General features: G+C 34.4%; 1 protein-coding gene across 1 annotated transcript in view; it reads right to left on the bottom strand.

The window, feature by feature from the left end:
- The window catches only part of CCSER1 (coiled-coil serine rich protein 1), a 1,268,926-nt gene that overhangs the window by 888,391 nt on the left and 352,958 nt on the right, over nt 1-27,577 (bottom strand). The gene's annotated exons all lie outside the window — the stretch shown is intronic.

Raw genomic sequence — 27,577 nt, forward strand, 5'->3', positions numbered from 1 at the left:
AAAGTATCAAAAGTCAAGTACTTGACATAATGCAAAAATGGAAAAGTTAAAAAATTAAAAATATTTTATACCTGAATGACTCATTGCACAAGGTCCTCACATTATAATTATTATGATATTATTTCATTATTTCTGAAGGAAAATTAACTACTCTACCAATACACTCTGGAGACTTTGTAAGATAAATATTTCAAATATTTCAATTAGAGAACAAGGGAATAATCCATCAGTGGATGAATCTTGGTTCATGAGAAGGCTAAAACATGATTTAAAATGAGCCAACGGTTGACTGTTACAAAATACAGTATATCATGTTGCAAAACAATACATAATGCTCTCAAGCTAAAGTTTATGAAAGAAATAAATCTGAGCAAAGGCAAATCAAAGCTGTCAAGGACTAAAACAATATAACTCTAGTTTTACAAGACTTAAAACTTTTTAAAAGACTTCTAGGGAAGCTGAGGACTATGGTGACAATATAGGCACTTATCTACCACAACATCCCCTATAAATAAGGAAAAATGAGAAAAAAAATTAAATTCTACATAAAAAAATCAGAAGGGAAATTAAATTCTATGTAAATTCTTCAAGCATAACTTGAAGACAGAGAATGGCAAAACTGCAAAGTCATCTCTCATGCTGCAGCCCCATTCCTGCTCATACGCAAGCAAATGCAGGCTGAAAAAATTGGGGGGAGACAAAGGAGAGAGTGATTTGCAGCAATCACTTGAAAGATAAAATTCACCCTGTATCTGAAAATGATGGGAAAATGTGCAGATCAGAGCCAGTACAACAGGGAAGGGATATCAAAGTGAGCACAGTTTAAAAGGTCAGATGCCTTTTAAAGGACAGGCATAATTTAAAAGACATGATTTAAAGAGATACATGCAATTTAAAGAAAACTCTTTGAAAAGCATAACTTATGGCAGAGAAAAAAGACAAAAAGCACCTTTTGGCAATTCAATAATGAAGGAAAGAAAAATAGAGAAAATTTATTAGGGTCCTGAAAGACAAAAAGTGAAAGATGAAATTGGAGAATTCACAACCCCTCCCCACCAAAACAAAGTCCTATAAAGTACTTAGATTTGCTATACTGAGAGAAGAGGGAATTACTAAATTAGGAATGCTATATAAAAGCCGCATAGCATAAAGGTAAAGAAGAGGAAAGAGAAGTCCTTACAAAACTATTGAAGAAAATTATGAAACAAAATTCCACACATATCAATGGAAGAGAACTCCCTCACACAAAGCAACTACAAAGCAGAAGAAAACTGGTAATACACAATGCAGAATTAAATACACTCAAACAAGAATCTGATGATATAAAAAACACCTTTAATCAGAAATTCAAAATCTAAACACCAATGGGAGAAATAGATGAATGAAGAAAAAAAAAGTTGACCGATCTCAGGAAAGAAACAAAAGAAAAACACAAAATTATCTCTAAAATGGAGAATACATTACAAGATGCCCAAGGCAAGAAAAAGTCAAATGAAAACTGACGAAGGTTCATTGAAGAAAGGCAGCAAAATAACCAAAAGAATGAAAATGACAAAAAAAGTGAAAGAGTCAGAGAGTAGGTAATGAAAGATAGGCAAAGGATTATTAATATTTGAATAACACATATTAATTTAATAGAAGAAAAACAAAACAATGGAACAGAAATAACAATTAACACTATAAACCAAGAAAACTTTCCAGAGAAAGAAAAAGACCTGAATCTACACATTAAAAGGGCTCACCTGGGAAAATTGACCCAGAATAATTTCAAAAACAAAAATAAAAATCATCAAAGCCTCCAAGGAAAAGTGGCAAATAATTTACAAAGGCAAAATAATTAATTAACACCAGGCTTTTCAAAACTATTATACAAAGCAAGGCAACAGACAAACAAGAAAACTCAACAAATATCAAGGATAGGGAAAAGTAGTTTTCAACATACAGGAACTTGGGGAATTCTGCTCTCATCAGCCCTACTTAAAGAGTACACTACAAATAAAGCTGACACAAATTTAATGATAGTAATAGCCATATAAGGTAGCTAGAATTTTCCTTATTCTATAAAAAAGAAAACAGTGGTGAGAGAATTAAATGAGAAGACTAAATTTAAAATAGCATCAGTAACAGAACTGGGAATTAGCCCAGATCTTCAATTATCAGGGTAATTAAACGCTCATCTTCAATTATCAGGTCAGTATACTTTCAATTAAGTCACCGCTTTCTCCTCCTTCTAGATTAATCAAGGTCAAGCTAGAGACCACAGACACACATTGAAGTCAAACAACTGCCACACATTCGAATCCTTGGTTGCCTCCAGAGGATAGTAATCAGAAGAAAGATGATGATATTAAAGGCCAAGCCATGAAGATGGAATGAGCCATGAGTATGTTTTTCTCATCTATAGGGTATACACTTAACCCTGTCAGCTACGGTGCAAATAGGCACAGATACTCCTAATTATCAAACCTCACTACTCTAAGGTGAGAAATCCAAAGCACTTCTTCAAAAATGGAATATTAGTATCAACATAAAATAGTTCTATATTATATTATATTATTATATTATATTATACTATATTACATTATAATCTAGGCATTTTACAGTCAAGACATTTAACTGGAGCTTCCATCTCTTCATCTGTGAAGATGTGATTAAGGCTACCTAATAGGATGCTTACAGAGTAAATTCTCAAGTGAAAGCAAAGTGTCTGAATATTAAACATATAAATTACTCCAAGTATTTTTCCCATTGATTTATTTTTGAAAATGTGTGCTGCCTTTCTGTACCATCCTATAATGCTATCTGAGGACCTTCATATGCATAGAGAGTAAGCTTTCAATGATATTTATGGAAGTTATACTATTTATCTGATAGTGTTCCATACATTAATGTATAAAGAAAAAAGGGATCCCTGCCTTTATGCTACTTATATTCTAGGTATGAGCCAGTGTAGATTTAAGTGGGGCGGGACTACATCTACCCCCTTGGTTGAGCACTGTATAATCTTATATAGTAGGTCTCTTTGTTCATAATAATAGTTCATAAACTATTCATAATCAATAGTTTGTGTTTTTAAACTCTCATGAAAACAAATGAGCTTTGCTACCATTAAAGTTACATAAAATGATCTCTAACACCCATACCTATTATCAAAACTCTACCAAAAAATTGAACTACATGGAAAATATTACACAGGGTTTTAAAATTGCTAAATAAAAGTTCATATAATATACTTAGCTGTTCAAGTATTATTACATCATATATTTTAAAAAATTATCCCTTAATAAATTGTTTAGAATTTGGTAGTTAACATTATTTATTTTCTTCCCATACTTGATGAACCTAATAATATGAGAGAAGAACTTCCCCAAATTTATGAGGTATTGATATAAGAACAACTTGGGGATCTTGTTAAAATGCAGATTCTGATTCAGTAGAACCCAGATTCTCCATTTCTAGCTCCCAAGTGATGTGGATCCTGCTGGCCCTCGGACGACATTTTCAGTAGCAAAGCATTAGAGAACACTTAATACAGACACTGTCGATGAGAATAAATCTAGGCATGTGTGAAATAAATATTTCAGCTGGCATTAAATATGACAAAAATATGCCATAGAAATAATGACAGATGCTTTTATAAATTTTATATATATATATATATATATATATATATATATATATATACACTTTTTTTTTTTAGCGGTACGCGGGCCTCTCATTGTTGTGGCCTCTCCCGTTGCGGAGCACAGGCTCCGGACGCGCAGGCTCAGCGGCCGTGGCTCACGGGCCCAGCCGCTCCGCGGCATGTGGGATCTTCCCGGACCGGGGCACGAACTCGTGTCCCCTGCATCGGCAGGCGGACTCCCAACCACTGCGCCACCAGGGAAGCCCAAATTCTATATTTTTAAAATTGGTATCTTTTAGAGTGACACAACATGTAGAAATGCCTAAAGAAAGGTCTGATTGCTGTAGAGTTAATCTGACCTAGACACAAAAGAAAATTATATGCCTCAGATGAGCAGCTAACCCTAAAATACAATAACAACATTACCTTCTCTGATTTGAAAAATAAGTATATCAAAAGACTTCTGTGGGGGGATTACTGGAGAACACGGAAATGGAACAGTTTTGAATCTTCCTGAATTCTCCCATTAAAAACAGGATAGCAAAACCCAAAATCCTGGATATCTATTACAAATTCCAGTTATATACTATGAACTCTGAAATGCCAATTAGTAAAGTCATTGACAGCTACAAAATCTGCATGGTATCAGTAAATGTAAAGAGGAAGCAGGAGTAAGGCATTTATTCTCCTCATGGCCCTGAGAGTTCAACTCATTAACAGAGAACTCTGGTAAGCACAGCCAGCCAACTAGAGAACCGCAACTCAATCAGGGAGAAAATATTGCAGGCTTAAATTTGTGGGTGAATACAAGGAGACCATAGTAAAGTCAGAAATGCAGTGGAGTAGTCTGGATCATATTAAATCTCAAAACTAAAAATACTAAGCTCCTTTCCAGGACAAAGTCTTACACTGAAAAGGAACTCCTGGGAGTATTAATCTAAATTAACCTGAACAGAAACAACATGGACAAAGGTAGGAAAAGGTAAAGATAGACACTTGGGGAGAGTATAGAGGAAGCAGATGATCAAAAGTACAGATCAATTTTTTTGATCATTTTGTGAAAATAACAGAATTGGGAGGTCTAGAGTTATGAAGTTAAAAAGTCATCCTAGGGCTTCCCTGGTGGCGCAGTGGTTGAGAGTCCGCCTGCCGATGCAGGGGACGCGGGTTCGTGCCCCGGTCCGGGAAGATCCCACATGCCGCGGAGCGGCTGGGCCCGTGAGCCATGGCCGCTGAGCCTGAGCGTCCGGAGCCTGTGCTCCGCAACGGGAGAGGCCACAACAGTGAGAGGCCCGCATACCAAAAAAAAAAAAAAAAAAAAAAAAAAGTCATCCTAGCCAAATCTTCCCTCTATAAAACTAATTTCCTTTAACTAGGAGAAGTAGGAGAGAATTTTGGTAGAATCTCATATAAAGTTACTTTAAGAAAAAGAAAGTAAGAAGCAGAATAACGTAGCTAGAAACACAGTCTCACTCATTCATGTGTTGTGTGTGGCTGCTTTCTTGCCATAAGGGCAAAGTTGAATAGTTGTGGCAGAACCGATATATTCGTCAAAGTACAGAGAAACCATACATCTGCAAAGCAAAATAATTACTATTTGGCCCTTTAGAGAAAATTTTGCCTTCTCTGGACTAGAGGACAACCATAAGAAGGTCCAACTTTTTTTTTTAATTGAAGTATAGTTGGTATACAATATTATATAAGTTATAGGTAGACAATATAGTGATTCACATTTTATAAAGGTTACACTCCATTTATAGTTATACTATAAAATGTCGGTTATATTCCCGTGCTGTACAATACATCCTTATAGCTTATTTTATACCTAATAATGTGCACCTCTTAATCCCTTACCCCTATATTGCTCCCCCCACTTCCCACTGTCCACTGGTAGCCACTAGTTTGTTCTCTGTATCTGTGAGTCTGCTACTTTTTTGTTATATTCACTACTTTGCTGTATTTTTTAGATTCCACATATAAGCCATCTGATCCCAGACTTTTCTGTTGCAAGTTTTTAAAGTACTGATTCAATTTCATCACTGGTAATTGGTCTGTTCATATTTTCTATTTCTTCCTGGTTCAGTCGTGAGAGATTTTACCTTTCTAAGAATTTGGCAGTTTCTTTCAGGTTGTCCATTTTACTGGCATAGAGCTGTTCACAGTAGTCTCTCATGATCCCTTGTATTTCTATGGTGTTGGCTGTAACTTCTTTTTCATTTCTAATTTTACTGATTTGGGCCCTCTCCCTGTTTTTCTTTTTTTTTTTTTTTTTTTGCCGTACGCGGGCCTCCCACTGCTGTGGCCTCTCCCGTTGCGGAGCACAGGCTCCGGACGCGCAGGCTCAGCGGCCACGGCTCACAAGCCCAGCCGCTCTGCGGCATGTGGGATCTTCCCGGACCGGGGCACGAACCCGGGTCCCCTGCATCGGCAGGCGGATCTCAACCACTGCGCCACCAGGGGAGCCCTCCCTGTTTTTCTTGATGAGTCTGGCTAAAGGTTTACCGATTTTGTTTACCTTTTCAAAGAACCAGCTTTTAGTTAATTACTAAGTAGAAGAGGCTAGCAGGGTAGAAACTGAGTACAAAAGTAGATTGAGAAAAAGTGGTTAAAGAGAGAACAGGAGAAAGAGAAAAATATGGAATTACAGAAGCCAAAGAAAAGGTGTTTCGGAGGGCAGATGTGAGTAACTGCTTCAAATTATGCCAAGTCTATGAAAAAGAAAGACTGAAATGTGCCTGCTGGATGTAGAGGTATGAGAATCAAATAGGTAGGGAATAAATGGTGTGAGAAAATGGAAAGCGTGCATGTTCTCAAAGAGTTTTGCTTTGAAGAATTTTAGGAAGACCAGAGATTAACTGAAGGGGTTGAGTAGTCACATAAGATAAATAAGCAGCAGACTTTTGATTTATAAAATTATCACATGTTCTTTCATCTGCACTATTACCTATACTTAATTATAAGGTTTGCCTAACAAAGGTCTCATAAGAATATGTTTTATTTATTCTTATAAAAATATAGGTATTCTTTTAAAAGTAGATTCTAAAAAGTTAGTTTTATATTGCCTTACTGTAAAGACCCTTTTGATTTAATGGTGACTTCAATGCATTCCGATTCAAATGACATAAACTGTTGAAAGCATGGACCATACTGGGCACGCTGACAGAGTCCTCATACAGTCCTATTTGAGTGAAATCTAATACGAAAACTAAGTTGACTTGTGAAAGACTCAACTGGAAAAATATAGGTTTGTATATGTGTGGAGAGAGTCTTAGAATCTTCAGTGACTATGTACCAATATCATATATTTGGGTACAAAGTTGCTCTCTATTTTAAGTAACTCATTCTCAGGTCCAAATCAGTAAGTGTATCCTGACTCTTTTGACTCTAAATATGATTCAAGCATCTAATTATCCTTTAAATAATTCACATTTAAAGGTGCAATGAAAGTATTTCCCCTATACTTACCAATTAAAAAGCTTAATAGTTTGTTGAATGGACTTGTAATATAAACAATCAGGCTCAGAGCCATATAAACTAATAAAAAGACACGTGGTGAGTGACAGCTTGTAATTTCAAAAGTAGAGAAGTTAAAAAAAAAAAAAGGAAACCTGCATAATATATAATCCACTGAGGATTTTATTAAACTCAATGAAGAAATCTCTAAGGAAGTAAATATCCATTTTTGAGATTTTTAAAGTCTTTATAAGGCAAGGCAATTTAACAAACTAACAATGAATGTGTTCATGCAGGGATAAAAGAGTATTTAGAAATGTCATTTCCTTTATAGATCTTTGTTCTTCATTTTCTACTACAGATTCTTGGGAAAAAAAGAAAAACAAAACAAAACAAACGAACAAAAAAAACAAAAACAAAAGAAAGACTACATTTGTTTCTGAAAAGATTTCAACTCACATAAAACTAATTCACAGATGTTATGTGGCTAATAAACAAACAGGGACTAAACTGGGACTGAGCGTCAGCCAATTACTAATTAAGGTTAATTATATACACCTATTTTGAGGACAATCACTTGTCTGATATAAGTAACATATTTGCTTTCAATAATATTTTAATTTTTCTTCTGATAGGAGCATATATTTGGGAACAATTTCATTGACACCAATAGTCTATGAAAACTAATAAGTGGTTAATCTTTTTAGCAGTATTATAGAAAAGACTATAATTAGATGACTTGATTAAATTCTGTTCTGTATTTCCCCATTGTGTATGCATGTGTGTGTGTGTGTGTGTATAGATATAGAGATATATTTATCATTATATAATTATATGTAGGAGGTTCTAGCTTTAGCTGTATATATGCAGAAGGTTCTAGCTTTAGCTGTATATATTTAGCTGTATATATACTCTAAATATGCCTGCTGAGGTCTCCCTGCAGATGTAAAGTCTTGAATGGCTTGAGAGAAAATATCTTTTTTCTTCCTTTGATAGAGCAAAATTCCCTAAAAGTGGATCATCATATGGTAATTTGTAGTATTTTGCCTACATCTAAAGAACTATCTATTTTATTTATACTGAGTTTTCAAAAAGCTCAATAACATAAAACACACCTAACATGGAATAATATTGTACCAGAACTCTTAATAGAAGAGCTGAAAAGTAATGCATATTTATGTTATCATTTTCAGAAAATTGGACATATTCAATAGCATCCATATTTTGCTAAATGTTGATAACTGGCTAATAGCAAAAAATGAACAGTATATTCATTTTCTTGTCCGTAAAAACAGCTGGTTTCTGTATACTATTCTTAATTAAATCATTAAACTGCTAGAGAAATAACAAGGGAGGATTAGCCATTTTTAGGGAACATCAAAAGCGGGTAACTAATACATTTGAACATAGTGAGTACAACGTCAAATTGCCCTCAAAACACAAAAATGTTAGATGCATGTACTACAATCTAAGATCTGGTAGTTATTAGACTAAAATAGTTAAAAGAAAGAGGATTACATGTATTATTCTGTTTTCTCATCGTGCCTGAGAGGGACTTATATGAGGTGCTCACTAAATATTAATTTAATCAACAACAATAATTTAACACATGTTTTAGAATCAAATAGCAGAAATCTGTCTACAATGTTTAACAGTCCAGTATACAAACCATTATGATGAGAAAAACAGTACAGCACGAAAAGACTTCAAAACTCTTTTCTCAGCCATTAGCCAATATGAGATTAGGCATGATACAAATACCAGTTTCTATTACTGACTGTAAGAAAAACTCCATCTAAATATTAAAAAATATATTATAAGAAATGTAGGCCTGACATTTTAAAATATTGCAAAAGTATATCGAAAAGGAGAAGTAGTCCAGTTGCATTCAAAAATTTAGATTATGGGCAGAGTAAAATGGAAAGTATTGGGGTAATAAACTCTGAGAATAACTAGATGTAATCATTTAACTTTCGAAAAAGATAAATTTAATTTTACTCTCAAAAACAGCTTTAAACTCAACATTTCTCTTACTTCCTGAAGTACTTCCTCAAAGGATATGTAAAAGTCTCTTTTCACTAGTCAGTTAATAAAGCAATGGGAAATATAACATAAAAAAACAACTGCATATAAGTAAAAACAGACGAAGTGACCTAATATGCCTTCCAAATTTTCCTATACTCCATTTAGAATGAATGAGTTCCATTTCACAACATTTGGATGCATAGATGAAATTTCAAGGAAATTTACTTTTCTCAGGTAACTGGAAAAAAAAAACAAAACATTGCACAAATAGAACATATTGGTATGCCTGACAGACAAATTTATTCTTACAGTGAATAGAATACAGCAGAACTAAATAGCATCGTTTCAGCTAAAGTTACTGAACATAAATGAAGTGATGTTATAAGTTCTCTTATATTTGGTTGAAGTAAATTAATTCTAACCCAGAAATATCCATGAGTAATTAGAAAAAATCAAATTTCCAAAACTGCCCTGCTAAAGACAAAGTTCTAAATCAAACTGACTCCACCAAGGCACGGCAACAAAAATATCAAGAATTCTCTTTACTAGTTGGGTATCTGAATTGTATTTGTTTGTGTTTTATTTAGATTTTTGGTTGTATAGACATTTTTTGGGGGGTAGGATGTAAAGCAGCAAAAGAAAAACTTGGTGTCAATTACTGAATATAAAAAAGTCAAATGACAATTTAATAAATCAACACCAAAAATCATGGACTACCTTTAAAGCAAGTGAGGGCAGAAGGAAAAAAAACCGTCATATAAGTATTTCCTCATCTGCATTTCTATAGTGACTGTACACCCAAAAGTTATATTTTCATATCTCAACAGCCAGCTTAAATGGAGACCCAAAGGACCGTGGAAGTCTAGAATAGACTTCTACTGCCTAGAATAAATGTATAAATCAAATACTGAGCGACTGTCACTTTCAAGTTAAATTTTGTTATAAATTACTGTTTGTATGTTATCATTTTCCTTCTCTGTCAAATACTAATAAAGATTCACTCTTTAAATCATTATAACTTCCCTTATGCTATCAGCAAAGAGATTTAATATAGTGATAAAGAAACAAATGGAGAATAGTATGTGTTCCTTGAAGACTTGTATATTTTATGGAAAGCTGTAAAAACTATTATACATACAAATATATTTATTTCTACTTAAACAATATTATAAATTTACTGAAATACAACAGCCAAAAAAATTAATTCAGTAATTTATGCAAACTATGTTACTGCGAAGGGCTCAGCGCCACTAACCCCTGCATTCTTCAAGGGTTAACTGTATATCTAATTACATCTTGCTATGTAATAATATAGGTGCCATGAAAATGAAAAGTAAATATTGTTCGGTAGTATACAGAGTATACAAAACATCAAAAATGGTAGGCATGTAAAATTTGAAATGAAGACAAATTTTAGCTTACTGCAAGAAAAAAGTACAATAACACTCACTGTAGTGAAGGTCAGAAACACCATAAAATTATACTTTGAAAGCATTTTTCTTTTCCTTTTGGTTTAAGTTATGATGAACATAAGGCAATACTGATAATAGTCCATATAATTCCTAAAATCAACTGTTTTCTTCTAAGAGCTTTGAGGGCCTTTAAAAAAAAATCTAAATTTACAAAGATCAACTTTTTAAAAAGACAGGATTTGTATATGAAAATATTCCCCAAGGCATTTAACTATTTTATTTTCAAGAAAAATATTTTCAGAATTTGATCACTATTTCATTAGGAAAGATACTAGGAAGTCAATATTTTGAACCATTAGAAAACAGCAAAAACTATATCATTTATTAATTTTTTTTTTTTTTTTTTTTTTTTTTTTTTGTGGTACGCGGGCCTCTCACTGTTGTGGCCTCTCCCGTTGCGGAGCACAGGCTCAGTGGCCATGGCTCATGGGCCCAGCCGCTCTGCGGCATGTGGGATCTTCCCGGACCGGGGCACAAACCCGTGTTCCCCGCATCGGCAGGTGGACTCTCAACCACTGCGCCACCAGGGAAGCCCCATTTATTAATTTTTAACTGTATCTTTAAATTTAACTTTGAAACTAGTTTTTTTTTTTCCTTTTTTGCCTGTGATGCAATTTGCTTAATTTTGAATAAAAATGATTTCTTCCTATCTTACATAAACTTTATACAAGAGGAGCTCATATATATTTTGTTAAAGGAAACTATTTCTTTCACCTTTGGTTTTTGAAATAATACACACACAATTATTTTGGCTTTTCCTCTCCCTAAAGAGAATTTAAATTAATAGACCTAGTGTGTTTAATGATAAACTTTGTTTCTGGAAGAAGATTAATTTTGATCTTGATAATTAATGTTAAATATTTTGATCTTCTTATCTGGGTATAAAATATTTGCAAATTAAATACACATATATAGTGTTCAAGAATAAGAAAGAAATCTAAATCTTAAAAACAGTATTTTACTATTAACTGTCTAGCATTTCAAATAGGAATGTTTTTATTGTAGACTCTTTCATTCATTTGCATAATCTTATATAGTGAGATTAAATTTCATATATATTTTCTTGCTTTCAACTCTCTTTTCTGTCACAACTAGATACTCTAACATTTTTAGTTATCTTTGTTTAATTGAAAAGAAAAGAAAAAGAGTGACAAAATTAGAGAATTAAAAGAGTTATTGGAACAAGAGTATATGAGGACAAAAAAGAAAGCTGAATTTCATTTGTTTGATTTTTGTAGCAGTGAAAAATTTAAACTTCACACCAGAGAATGCAAGAATTACAAACAAGGTGCTTGTGTTTGGGAAGGTCCATCCCACTGTTTTTCCACTGGCTCTGCTCCAGCTGTTTTCCCCTTGGCTAACCACTGAACACTAATGTGGCAGCCTGCTGTGGTGATACTTAAGCCCTATCTCCCTGGAAAATAGGCCTGAAGTTTTCCTTATCAGTTTAAAGATATGTTGTTTCCCTCTATGAAGCTTAATCCTAATCAAGTTCCTAAGGTATCTTTACTTTATATATATATAAAAAAAATTGTCCTATCTTTAAGAAATTCAGGCAAAAGGATAAAAACTGGTTTACTTACTCCCAGAATTTCTTCCCTTTCTGACCCAGCCTAAAATGTTCTTCCCCTACTCTCATAAATAAATGGTTCTTTTTTCACCTGGTCCTACTGAGCTCTTATCTCAGAACATTACATACAATATTACAAATTATTAGGTGTATCTTAAAAATTAGTCCTATCTCTCCACCTAGGTTTTCAGCTTCTTGAACACAAGCCATGCTATTCACATATTGGAATCTTTAGCTTAATACTGTATACAGCATCAATTTCATCATGATGGCTATAATGATTATTGTTGGCATCCTATTGTGATTTGTCAGATATTCCTTTCTTCCTGATTCTTCTACAAACTTTTGGAAAGGCTTCAGACTTTCCAGATCTATTATAATTTAGGATTTGGAGAATCACAAAAATCATCTTTCCAGATGAAGAAACTGAGCCAAGGTTAAACTGCTAGTAGCGGTAAAACCAGGTCTGGAACTTAAAGTTTCCAAATCGCAGAATTTGGATAGTCTTTCTATTTTACCTCTAAATATTACCAGGAATGATAAAGGCAATAAATACATTCTCAAATTCTATGCTATTTCTGTTAAATTAAGACACTTCTATAAATAATCACTGTATATATGTAGTTATACTTATTACATGTAACAGAAGATGTAGAAATGCCATCCTTTATTTACCAACTAATAAATTCTAAGAGGATTACCAAAAATAGAGTAAAAGCTGGTGACCAGAAAAAAAGCAAGAGCCACATTAATTCGATCACGTATTGAGTCACAATAGGACCAGAAATAATTTTAAATTGGTGCTGAACTGTCTATAATGTTGGTACCTTTGTTATCAAACTGATAATGAGTGTGATTCCCAGCTCTGTCAGCTGCTAGTATATAAACTTGAACCAATTACTCAATTTCTCATTTTCTTAAGTAGTAAAATGAGCATATTGGTTATTTCATAGTACTACTGTAAGAATTATTGGGTAAGCACTTAAAATATTTAATAAACTACTTAGCTTGTAACAGTAGTAAATAATAATTAGATTCTGCCACTCTCAACCCCAAACCAATATATTGTTAACCTAGAGTTCTTTATAAGGTTCCTAATCTAATAATGACAGGTTGGCTTTAGAGCCTGGAGCAGGAATAAAGCTAAAGGTAAGGGCTAAATGATTATAGGATTTAAAATTGGAATACGTTAAAATAGGCAGCCAATAACATCACAGAGGTTGTAAACCACTCCAACTAAGAGGCTTATTTTAAGGCAACAATAGAACACAATCATTCAATTCTTACTTAAGTGATGCCTACCTTAAAACAGGCATTATATTATGTATAGGGAATATAAAAACATATTCCTATCATCAGAAACACTATTTTCTTGTAAGAGAACATTAATAATAAATACAAATGTTATGTGTAACATTCTGTAATAGAGCATAAAAGACAAGAGAAATGTGAGGAAAGTCTTCACAGAAGCGGTGATATTTATGCTGGGTCTTGGAGAATGTATAGGAGTTTACCAGGCATTTAAGAAGTAAACACATTTCCTTCTGGAAAAGCATGGGCAAAGCCCCTGAGATGGCAGGCTCAGAAAATGAGGAAAAATTACTATACAGGAACACAGGATATGGCATCCCTGGTAAGGAAGGGTCACAAATGAGGGCAGAGAGAAAGTTCAGGTTTAGCCTGAGAAGTGCAATGGGGTTTAGGTTTAGACTTGAGACTATGGTCAGTAGAGCCATTGGAGACAGTTTAGCAGAAGAATAACAGAGCCAAACTGGATTTCAGTAGATACCTGATAGCAAACTCATCATCTGTACTAGTTGAGGAAAGTGGCAGGGAGCTCGATTATGGGATTGTTCTATAATATGGGAGAAAAATGATTAATGTATGACCGAAAGTTGCAGTATATGAAAGCTCTGATTAAAAGAGAAATTCTATACTAGAACTTATAAGATTTGGTAGCAATAGCTTTACAGGCTAAGGTGTGGGAATTAAGAAGGAGACCTGTATTACATCGAGATTTTTTAGCTTGGTAGATCGGTACGATGATGACATTACTATAGTTGGGAATACAGAAGAAAGAGGAACAGTACAGAAGTGAGCAGAAATTAATTCAGGTTGGAACATATAGGAAACTGTAAATAAGGCTCTGAAGCTCAATGACAGAAAATGGAACCAGACTTTCACTAGAGAGCATTTAAACCAAAATAATTGATTAGGTAACCCAGGAAGAGTGTTTAGAGAGTGGACAAATAAGTGTTTAGAGAGAAGACAAAGAATAGATAATTAACATTTAAGGAATAAAATGGCAAAAGGGGGTCAATGAAGAAGACTGAAAAGGAGTAGCCAATCAGCTCGGCCTGACATTCTGAATAGGAGAAAATTTTAAGAAATAGGAAGTGATTTCCATTTCAAATGCTATATTGGCCAAGATTCTCTTAGGCTTAAATTAATGAGTCCTTCTTTCAGAAAGGCCCAAAACTAATCTGTGAAAAGAAAAATAATATTTGCAAAAGAGAATATAAAGAAAATAAGTCTATGGGTTCCTTTTTTTCACTATATTGAAAGAAAGAAAAGACTGCTCAGTCTAAAAAAATGAATCCAGCAGTGCTTCTATCTCTAACCTGCAGAGAGGAAAGAGTTTCCATCTACTTGCTTTTCATGACCACAATTTAGTTTTACAATTACCATTTCATTTCTCTTGCTGCAATAAGCCATTCATACACTGTGCTAGCTAGCAGACAGTTACGTTTCAGAGGGCTTACCCTGTTCTTGAAGGTAAAAAGCTTGCAGGTGGTCAACCACAAGGGCGAAAATTCAGGTAAATCTGTACTCTTCCAACACATGAATTGTGCCAAATTCCCTTTTTCACTATGCTTGTTTTGTAAACTCTTAATGACCAATGATTTACACTGCTTTAACTAGAAAACACAAGCATTATCATAACCATATTCTTCACAATTGGTCCTTTTGTCACTCTTTCCTTTTTTGTTACTAGTTTATTAGATCATAGATTTTTTTTATTAAGGAGGTTTTAAAGTCTGTTAGTAGTATAGGTGTAAGTTAGATACTGATAGCAATAGATTGGGAACTATAGGGGAATAAAATAATTCTCTTCAACTAAAAGCAAAGAGAATCAGAGAGCAAGTTGAACTTTTATTTTTAACCTAGGTTAAGTCTACTAAGTGAAAAGAATTAATTTCTAGAGTGCTTTTCAGATTTCTTAAATGTCAATGATTATAAGGAAATATACTGAAAGTTAGAAATTCCACCATAAACAAGACATGGTCCTGAAGGATGCTGGAGTTCAGGAAGGAAGTGAACAAGAAGCTGGAATGTAATGCGTAATCAAAATGTCAGAAACACCAACTGAGAACCAACTGACTAAGGCTCTGATGACATTAATATCCACAGGCCCTTTTAGGTGACACAGGATACCATGCTACTTATATAATATAATCTGAAACTAATTCATTTACATAAATTCTATATGAAAAATGATCCTTTTTCTTCAACTTAACCTATGACACAAGCAGTATTAATATCTTGTCTTACATAAGAGAAAAATGCACCACTAATAAATGCTGGTACACAAATTCATATCCAAGAGGGTATGATATTTCAAAGTTCATGCCACAACCACTGTACCACACATTTTTAAACAAATCAATGTACGGTTTTCACTTCAAAGAAAATCTAGTTTTTAAATAGCATAAGACTTAAGATGTTTTCATTTTTTCTGGATCCATCTGTCATTGGTAGAACAGAGATGTTCTGAGATAACTAAACATTAATGAAATGTGAATTATCTTTTGGTCCCAAAGCATCTCCTCAAGGTCTGTTATGGTTTGGTAAAAGCGCTATCAATAGCATCTGACTACCAAAACCAGTATTTTAAATCTGATTCTGGCAAAACCAAAACTAATAACATTAAGCATCACAATTACCGCTTAGAGGAGTTAGATTATTTTTCTCATGTTATTTGGTAAAGTCAACTTTATTTAGAAATAAATAATTCTTTATAGAATTATAAATTCTATAAATGATAGAATCTGTAATTCTTTACAGATTTCAGACTATAATGTATTAACATCCCTTTGAAAGTATCCCATTAATTAACTGGCCCCACTTTGGAAACATCTCACTGTTCTTATTCTTTCCTCTGTAATAACTGTTTTGCGGATTATACATTATACATGTCAAGTTTCAACTTGTGTCAACATGATCGATTTCTAAATTCTGAATTGTTAGACTGCTTAACATAACCTATTGTTAAGCAACTATACCATCTTATACGTTTTCCTGAATAAGCGCTATAATTACATTAGAACAATAACAGCAACTTCAAAATGTACTTATTTACTTCTTTTATTTACCATCCTTGATTTGCTGTAAGCTTCATGAAAGTGAAGATTTTGTCTGTTTTTTCTTTTTTTTTTAAACTAGATTATCAAGAGCTAGAAGATTAGCTGGCATATAGAAGGTAGAATGAATGAATAGAGACTGTAGAAGCTATCTCCAATGCGTAACTTCAATCCAAGAAAAAAACTACTATAAATTTTAAAATGAATAGATAAAAATGCTTTTACCACAAATTTAAAGTATAAATTCTATACATGCCTCCAAGCAAATATTTCAAAAAATAATTCTACTGATCATCCTCATTTTGTACAAAGATGTGGTATTCAATGGAAACAAATTTCTTTTGCAGCTCAAATATTGTCTGCTATGTAAATGTGTTTGACCTAATACCATTTAATGGCAAATAGAAGTGCATCCTATTTATACACCCTAATATAAATTTTTAGCCTCTATAAGTTTACAATGTAAATATAATGTTAAAATGTATAAATGATTTTCACATAGCAAAAATGTAATATCTAGGAATGCTACAAACTATGAAAAGTTTAAGATTAAGATGAGTTTCCCAGTCAGAATGGCCATCATTGAAAAGTCTATAAATAACAAATGCTAGGGAGTGTGTGGAGAAAAGGGAACCCTTCTACACTGTGGGTAGAAATGTAAATTGGTGCAGCCACTATGGAGAACAGTATTTTTTGAGAACAGCTTCCTCAAAAAAATGAAAATAGAGTTGCCATACGATCCTACAATCCCACTCCTGGGCAAATATCCAGGAAAAACCATAATTGGAAAAGATGCATGCACCCCGATGTTCACTGCAGCATTATTAACAATATCCAAGATATGGACACAATCTAAATGTCCATTGACAGATGAATGGATAAAGAAGATGTAGCACATATATGCAATGGAATAGTACTCAGCCTTAAAAAAGAATGCAATAATGCCATTTGCAGCAACATGGATGGACTTAGAGATTATCATACAAAGCGAAGTAAGTCAGACAAAGACAAATATCATATGATATCACTTACATGTGGAATCTTAAAAAATTATGCAAATGAACTTATTTATGAAACAGGAATAGACTCACAGACATAGAGAACAGACTTATGGTTGCCAATGGGGAGGGGATGGGGGGAGGGATGGAGTGGGAGTTCGGGATTAGCAGATGCAAGCAATTATATATAGAATGGATAAACAAGAATGGATAAACAACAAGGTCCTACTATATAGTACAGGGAACTATGTTCAATATCCTGTGATAAACCATAATAGAAAAGAATATGATAAAGAATGTGTATATATATATATATGTATATATATAACTGAATCACTTTGCTGTACAGTAGAAATTAACACAACATGGTAAATCAACTACACTTCAATAAAATAAATTAAAAAAAGAAAAAGATGAGTTTCTATCCTAACACCTCAAATGAAGACAAAGCCACATGTTCATCAGTGTTTTCTACTCAGGAGTTATTACAGTCACTGTGTTATTACAAATTGAAAGGTACTTCCTCCTCCCAAGTATATATGGATGTCTCAATGGAAGCACTTACTGATCATTATGGATACTTATTTGAGTTCATGACAGTTATCTTGTGATTAATGGACTAAATATGAAACTTCAGTCATTACCAAAGATGTTTAAAGCTCTATTGTTAATATCATAATAGAAAATAATGGGTTTCATATTTTTATGTGATGAGGTTTAAATGTCAATGCTTGTTTTCAACTGTACATTTCAAACACCTGTTCTCTAGTCTCTATTAATACATTACATGCTCAGGTATTAGGAATGAGTTGTTGGAAATATGTACCAAAATTCTTCATAAATCTAGCTTAGGGACTAAATTAATTTTCTACCCATTAGATAGTAAAACCAAATTTGTGGCAACTCTATGGCAAAATCTATCTTAAAGTATGTTTTAGCTGCATGAGTTAATCCCATTTAAAAGATGGAAAACCATATCATCATGGAAAACAAGAAGGTTAGTAACTTATGATTTAGTTTATATATCACAAGGTGATATATAAATTAAGAGGTGCTTAAAACTACTTCCCTCATTCATATTTTTCCTTAAGTCTATCACTGTTCTAAGAAAAATGCTGACTTCACTTTAACAAGCATTTATCATTTATGATAGACTGCCTGGTGTCATGGAAAAAGCATTAGTTTTGGAGTGAGGCAAAAACCAAAGCTACCTTATAGCCAAGTTGATTAATCTGATTCTCAGAATCTCATTCATAATATACCTGATTCATAAAATTATTATAATCTAGGTGGGATAACTTCCATAAAAGTGTTAGCTTAGTGCTAACATATGGATTCCTTTGCTGGCTCCCTCTCTAAGACCTAACACGGCCCCTCTAAACATCCAAGTTTTACAGGGCTTAGTTCTGTCTCCAGAGCTCTGGTCCCTCTATACACTCATTTTTTAAATGATAGCATCATATCACAGCTGTAAGTCCCAAATGTATGCATCTTGACCAGATTGATTTAAACTTGTATATTCAACTTGTGACACTTTCGCTTGAATGTTTCATGTCTGAAATTAAAATTTTGGTTAATATCCCTATGTGATTCTGTTGATAAAAGAATTTTTCCTGCTGCAGTTCATGGCACATAGCTACCCAGTTACACAAGTCTGATACACAATACATGAAAGTGTCAGTGTGACATTTTAGTTCAAACTATTCATCCAAACTATTACCAAGTCCTACTAATAATACCTTGGAAAAAGCTCGGGCAACCACACTAACTAGAGCCACCAAACATGGATTAACAAGTAACTTTGTTTCACTCACCTCCTTTCTGCTCTTGCCGCTTAAATCCCCCACTGCTGCCTTGGGGCAAGTTCTCCCACCTGTAGTCCTCTAACAGGCCACTTTAACAGCCAGAGAGATTTTATTTTCAAATGCAATTCTGATCACAACTGTGACACTGTGATTTATAATAAGAAATATACATCTGGTCTTTGTCCCCTTTTCTGTCACAGAGCTCCTAAAACCCTTGGAATTTCCTAAGTGGTGACAGCAACAAAGGTGTCTTTTTTTATGCTAATGAGGTGACTTCGGTGGGGCGGGGGAGTCCCTAGGTTACCTAATGATGGGGGCTGGTTGCCAGTGGAACCAACCCTGAGATTAAGAGTTTTGGAACTTTCAGTCCCTTCACCCTACTGGGTGCGGAAGAAGGACTGAGATTGAGTCCAGTCAACAATTGCAAATGATTTAATCAAGTATGCCTACGTAATAAAGCCTTCATAAAAACCCAAAAAGACTGGGTTTGAAGAGTTCCTTGGGTTGGTGAGCCTGTGGAGATTTGCGGACAGTGGTGCATTCAGAGAGGGCATGGACGCTCCATGCCTTTTCCCCATATCTTGCCCTAAGCATCAATTCCATCTGGCTGTTCTTGAGTTATATCCATTTATAATAAACTGGTAGTCTAGTAGGTAAAATGTTTCTCTGAGTTCTGTGAGCCACTCTAGCAAATTAATTAAACCCAAGCAAGGGGTCATTGGAACCTCTGATCTATAGCTGGTTGGTCAGAAGCACAGGTGACAACCTAGACTTGGGACAGGCATCTGAAGCTGGGGGTGGTGGTGACAGTCTTGTAGGACTCAGCCCTTAACCTGTGCAATCTGATGCTCCCTCTGGGTACACAGTGTCAGAACCGAGTTGAATCATAGGATACTCAGGCAGTGTCAAAGACTTGCCAGTTGGTGTGTAAAAATCTGCACCACCCCCCAACATTGGAGATTGGTTCTAGAACCTTTAACAATAATCTGCTTACCATTTCAAAGCAAGAGCTCCCCATTTCAAAGGTTCCCCATTTTGCCTAAAATAAAATACATATTCTATAACATGACCTAAATACATGGCATGAACATTTAGCTGCCAAAAAGTCTAATGAATATCCAAAACCTCTCTCCACCTTTTTCACTGTACTCTCTGCCTTGGAAGGCTGAACTGAATGGACTAATCAGTGGGTTCCTATGCCCTTTCCTTTGATAGTGTGCAGGCAATGGAGAGCCAGCCCTGCTGGAGACTGGAGGGCAGGAGGTGAAGTGTGATCACGAATTTACTTCCAGGCTCCCTCCCTTTGGATTTGCTCAAGCTGGCTGTGTCCCTTGACTGCAGGTCACTGATCTCATAAGGAGCTCTGCCCTGCACGATCCTCTCCCTCCTAGTTCCAGCAACCTTTGTTTCCCCCTTTTGGTCTTGAGGTAATAATAGCTCTACTACTGTTCACCCCAAGTTCTTGCATCATTCCTTAAGTGACCCCTGTATCCAGTCTATACCTTTGCAGTTAGTCTCTTTAAATAAACCCCCACTGAAATATCCTAAGTTTTAGTGTGTCATCTGTTTCGAGTGACACACAAAATGAGGGTACTCTCTTAGTTCCAGGAATCCTGGCCTTCTCATATACTGTTTCTTTTACCTAAAATTCTTCCTTCACTAATCACCTGGCTGGCTCCACAACACAATTCAAGTCTCAGTTTAAATATCGTTTCTTCAGAAAGGGCCTGTCCACACAGTCCAAAAAAGGTCCTATTTTTATAGTATCTTAGAATACTTTTTTTTTTTTTTTTTTTTTTTTTTTTGCCGTATGCGGGCCTCTCACTGTTGTGGCCTCTCCCGTTGCGGAGCACAGGCTCCGGACGTGCAGGCTCAGCGACCATGGCTCACGGGCCCAGCCGCTCCACGGCACGTGGGATCTTCCCGGACCGGGCCACGAACCCGTGTCCCCTGCATCGGCAGGCGGACTCTCAACCATTGCGCCACCAGGGAAGCCCTTTTTTAAGGTTTTGTTTCCTGATTTATTCAAATTCTCTCCTATGCCTCTCTGATTCTTGAATCCATGTTTTTTTTTTTTTTTTCAAACTTTTAAAGGAAGTAATCCATTGGTCTGAGGAAACAAAAAAGTTTGTTCAACTCCAAAAAAAAGTGATCAATCTATTCACCTCTTCTATATTAATATCACTATTCATGCTAATTTTATCAATCATAGTAACCACCTCTGATATCTAGAAAAACAATCTAAATTATCATTACATATGCCTTCATCACCAGCCTAATTCTCAAAAACAATATTCATCTACTTGGGTCAAGAAATAATTATTTCAAGCTGACACTGAATAACTATCCGAACCCTGAAATCATCACTTAGTTTTAAATTAGACTGTTTCTCCATAATACTTATACCAGTAGCACTTTTCATTACATGATCAGTTACAGAATTTTCAATATGATATATGCGCTCAAACCCTAACATTAACCAATTTTTCGAATACTTATATTCCTATACTAATCTTCATCACCACCAACAATCTTTTTCAACTTTTCTTTGAATGAGAAGGATTAGGAATTATTTCATTTCTACCAACTGGATGATGTCATAGCCAAACAGTCCACACACTGCTGCCCTTCAAGCAATTTTATATATAACTGCTTCGGAGACATGGGTTCATTATATCAATGGTGTGATTTCCTATTTAATCTAAACACATGAGACTTTCAACAAATTTTATACCTAACTAAAATCGGATGATCTTTTCATCTACCTGATCTCAGTCATTCTTTCCTGTTGTCATGCACTTTTCATTCATCTATTCAACGAAGATTTACTGTTCAGCTTCTCAATCTATCAGGTAATGTTATAGACACTAGGAGTATAGCAGGTTGGGGAGAGCAGATTAAAAACAAATCTCTGCCTCTAATAGATCTTGAGTTCTAGTGGGAAGAAAAAGACAAAAGAATATAAAATCAGTTAAACCTGGACCTTGTCTTTAATAATAACTGCAATTCATCCAATATTGCAATTTCAGCCTTTCCAAACTTCAAATACTCATTATCTGTCAGCACCCAGGTTGCAATAATTTTTCCACCCTGAGGCGAATGACCAACCATTGACAAAATCAGCTTTTTCAGTCTTCCTCACCTGCCCTTTTTACGCTGCATAAATACCATGGTTCATCACCAAATCATTTTTTTTTTTGCACATATCCTCAATCCTTTGGCCAAACAACCCTGGTAAAATACAGTGCTATTTCTACTGCATGCTGGCATCTGTACAACTGAACGTAACGGGAGAAAAACATGGACTCATGCTGAGTGACCTTCCTTCACATTCCTGCTCTCTAATCAAAAATGAGTTTTTTTGTTTTGCCTGGCAACTTTATTTCTCTAGGGCAGGCACTCTGCCAGTTATCCACAAACTGTTTTGCTTGTGACCCTTCTAAAATAGTTTTGAAAAATCCTAGACCCCTACCATTTTCAATGATGAAATTTTATACCTTTATCAAAATTAAAATAGTTGCAAATGATATAATTTCTGATAAACAATACATATGTTATTTGTCTGAAACAAAACATGTTTTATGTATGCAAAATATTTTTGTCACCACTAATATTTAATTACTTCTGCTACACTGACTTATTATAATTAATAGTTTACATTTAATCAAAATAGATAAATATATTCTAAATCTTGATTAGTAATTATCAAGTATAAATGTATCATTTTATTGGACTATATCACAGTATAAAATATAAAGGCATTTTTAGGGTTTTTTTTCTGATTTTGTTTTTCTGATTAGTATGTGTATCAATATATTGATATTATTGCTAAAATTAGCCTGAATTCAATGTAATTTCTGTTCCTCATTACCCTCTTAGAGATATAAAAATAAATAAGTAGACGGGAATGGAAAGAGATTTGTTATAGGAATGTCTGTCAGTTTACTGAGCTAAGACTGCCAAAAATTACATAATGATATATCACCAGATGCAATTACTAATTATCTAACAGTTGTTAAATTGATTAGGTCCTTCTTCAATTTTTATAAAACCAAATAATTTGGAAGCCATTTGATTTGCAAAAGAGATTGTTATTTAGATGTTAGAGTCATTCACTTTTAAAACTCAAATGATGATATTTAAAATTTTTCTTTCTGTTTTTAGTCACCCAGCGGTGATGCACGGCAGTGGATCCAGAAGAGGTGGGAGATATGCAGTGGAGGCAATGAAAGGGAAGATGAGAAAGAAGAGCCTATATAGCAGCTCCTCTCTTAGGCAGATCACTTTTAGGGAAGAACACTGTAAGAAAGAGGATATTGAAAGTGAATTTTTAAAAATGATCTGTGACTACATAACCACTGGGAAGTTTATATACTCTCAGTTTGCAGACCCTATCCTAGATCACTACATTTATTTCTTCTTTCTTCTCAAACCTTCAATACTTCCTAGCTCATCCTCACTCTCAGATGATGATCTTGTTTCCTATTCACTGAGAAAATAAAATAAGCAAACAGCAGCAAAAAAACCTTCCACAAATATTTACACTATGAGCATATGTTCCCATTTATTTGTTTTCCTCTTTGTCCTAAGGATAAACTGTGGGCTCTTTCATGTTAGACCATCCCCTCTATCAGTGAACCAGATTCCCTTCCCATTAACCTATTCAAAGAATTCTCTAAGTAAGTATTTTCTTTCTCTCCCCCCATTTTCTCCTTTCATTTTATTACTTGCAGCAGCATCTGAACAGGCTACTATAACCTCCCATTTTTAAAAAGATCCATTTACCCCAATTCTCCCTCAATCTACTGCCCTATTTTTCTACTCTGCTTTACAAGAAAACTGGTTGAAAGACTTTCTTACACTCACAAACTCCAATTCCTCTTGGTCCATTCTCTCTGAGCCCATTCTATAACAGCACATCAATCTTCACCACATTATTGACATTGCTCTTGTTAAAGTTACTAATGACTCCCATCTTCATCTTACTCTACCTCTCAGCAACATCTGACACAGGTGACTATAGGCAGACCTCATTTTATTGTGTTTTACTTTATTGCGCTTCCCAGATACTGCATTTTTTACAAATTAAAAGTTTGTGGCAACCCTACCTACATTGTCAAATGATGGTTAGCATTTTTCAGTAATAAAGTATCTTTAAGGTATGTACTTTTTTTTTTAGGCATAATGCAATTGCATGCAATAGACTATAGTGTAAACATATGCACTGGAAAACCAGAAAAATTGTGCGATCACTTTATTGCAATATTTGCTTTATTAGATGGTCTGGAACTGAAACTGCAGTATCTCTGAGGTATGCCTATACTCTCTCATGTTAGAAATACTTTCCTGCTTCATTTCTAGAACACCTGGTTTTTCTTCTCCCTCATCGGCTATTCCTTCCCAGTCTCTTTGCTTTTCTGTCCTCATCTCTTTGACCTCTTCATACTGAATAGCTTTAGGATTTGATCCACAAACCTCAGTGGTTCCAGGCCTCCAATGCCTGCATCAATTCCCCTTGTTCATCTGGCCACTGCTGGTCTGGACCAGCACCCTGCTGCTAAGGTGACCGTGACTCATTGTCTCCTCTCCCTCAGCACCACAGGGCCCAGGGGCTCTTCTTGTTCACTGTAGCTCAGCTCTTGTCTTGCTGGCTCTGTGAATTCTTAGAGATACTGCAACAACTTCCATTTTTACCCCAGCTATGATATATTGTCAGAGACCAGGGGATTAAGGTAGCTCAGGATGACAATATAGCTCAGGCTTTTCATTTTTCTATATTTCCCCAAATCATCTTTTCCTCATTGTTGGAATAGGTATGCTCCAAGGACCAAAAGAGGGCATATGAAAACATGTGATGACAATAGAAAGAGTGCATGGGAAAACTGGAAAAGACAACAGTGAACTCTAGGACTTGCCTTGTTATAATTTCTTATTATTCTGTCTCATGTGTGATTATAGCAGGTGAAATGTATGTTCAAAAATTGAAAAAAAATACAAAATAAATAAAAATTAATATTTAGTTGGTACTCTACATTAGTTTATGTGAGGGTAACTTGGAAAAGAGTAATGTCAATTATTAAATATCAAAAAGTTCGTTTAAAAAGCCCACTTCACATCACACTCCCTGATTTCAAACTATATTACAAAGCTATAGTAATTATTACAGTAGGGTATTGGCATTAAAACAGATACATAGATCAATAAAACAGAATAAAGATTCCAGAAATAAACCCACACATATACAGTCAATTAATTTACAACAAAGGAGCCAAGAATATACTATGTGGAAAGGACAATCTCCTCAATAAACAGTGTTGGGAAAATAGGACAGCACATGCAAAAGAATGAAACTGGACCACTATCTTACACTGTACACAAAAATTAACTTAAAATTGATTAAAGACTTAAATAAAAGACCTGAAACCATAAAATTCCTAGAAGAAAACACAGGCTGTAAGCTCCTTGACATAGGCCTTGGTGACAGATTTTGAAAATCTGACACCAAAAACAAAAGCAATAAAAGCAAAAATAAATGAGTAAGACTACATCAAACTAAAAACCTTCTTAACAGCAAAGGAAACCATCAATAAAATGAAAAGGCAACCTACTGAATGGAAGAAAATATTTGCAAATTTTATATCTGATAAAAGGCTAATATCCAAAATATATACTATTATACAACTCAATAGCAAAAAAACAAACAATCTGATTTAAAAAGTGGGCTGAAGATCTGAATAGGCATTTTTTCAAAGAAGACCTACAAATGTCCAACAAATATATGAAAAGATGCTCAACATCATTAATCATCAGTGAAATGCAAATCAAAACCACAATGAGATATCACCTCACACCTGCTAGAATGGTGAGGATGTAGAAAAAGGGAACACTCATGCACTACTGGTAGGAAAGTAAATTGGTACAGCCACTACGGAGAACAGTATGTAGATTCCTCAAAAAATTAAAAATAGAGCTACCATATGATCTAGCAATTCCACTTCTGGGTATTTATCCAAAGAAAATGAAAACACTAACCTGAAAAGATATATGCACTCCCATATTCACTGCAGAATTATTCACAATAGCCAAGATATGAAAACAACCTAAGTGTCCATCAGTGGTTGAATCAATATGAAAATATGGTTATATACATACATAAAATATGGTGTATATATACTTATATATACACACACATGCATACCATGGAATCTCATTCAGCCATGAAAAAGAATGAAATCTTGTCATGTGTGAAAACATGATGGACCACAAAAGCATTATGTTAAGTGAAACAAAGTCAGACAGCAAAAGACAAATATTATCCCTCATATGTGGAATCTAAAAAAAAAAAAAAGCTCACAGATACAGAAAATAGATCAGTGGTTGTCAAAGGTGGGGTGTGGAGTGGGAGAAATGGGTAAACTATTTTTTTCTTAGTTTAAATAAATTGATTTTAAAAGGTATCCTATAATACAAAATACTTTCATATATTTTGGCTATTTAGAGACCATTTAATAATTTATTGATCTCAATCTCATTTCAATGAAAGCTAAATAGCAATAAATACCTAAAGAACAGAGTAAGCAATAAATACCTAAAGAACAGAGTAAGTTGTAAAAAAATTATGACATTATTGGTAATGAAATATTTTGCTGTGTATTGTAGGATATATTTATTCCCTTTCATTTATTTTTGCCTGCATATGTCCTTTAAAAACTCCTTCAACTTCACATATTGTGTTCCAATATGAATGAGCACATCTAAAGGAGAAATGTTTAAATTCTAGCATACTGTGAGATTAATAAACCATGAAAATCTGACATTACATTAATTGCCTTTAGATACAGATTTAATCTCTATGTCCCATAAAAATTTAGTGATCATTTTGAGATGGCAAGAAAATTGCTAAGACAAAATTGTTTCTCTACTCAATGTACATATTAAGAGTCATAACATTAATACTTAATTCTATAAAGCAAATATTTTAAATATTCAAGTATGATAATCAATGTTAGGTTAGCCCACCCAGGTATCAGTAATAAAGGTACCATAACAGTAATAAAGGTACCATTATATCTCCAGCCAGCATCCTGCTATAATTTAGGATAGAACTAGAACTAATAAATGAGAAAAACAATCAGGAAGTAATCGTGGTAATAATGCTGAAGTACAATCATTAAGAAATCAGTATCCAGGAAAAGGCAAATGAAAAATTTTAATTTCTAAAATTGTTCTTAATCAAAGGTTTACTCTTTCAGGTTAAAGATGGTGCTT

This window comes from Leucopleurus acutus (assembly GCF_964270905.1).
Source record: "Leucopleurus acutus genome assembly, chromosome: 4".
In the NCBI taxonomy this organism is placed as follows: domain Eukaryota; kingdom Metazoa; phylum Chordata; class Mammalia; order Artiodactyla; family Delphinidae; genus Leucopleurus; species Leucopleurus acutus.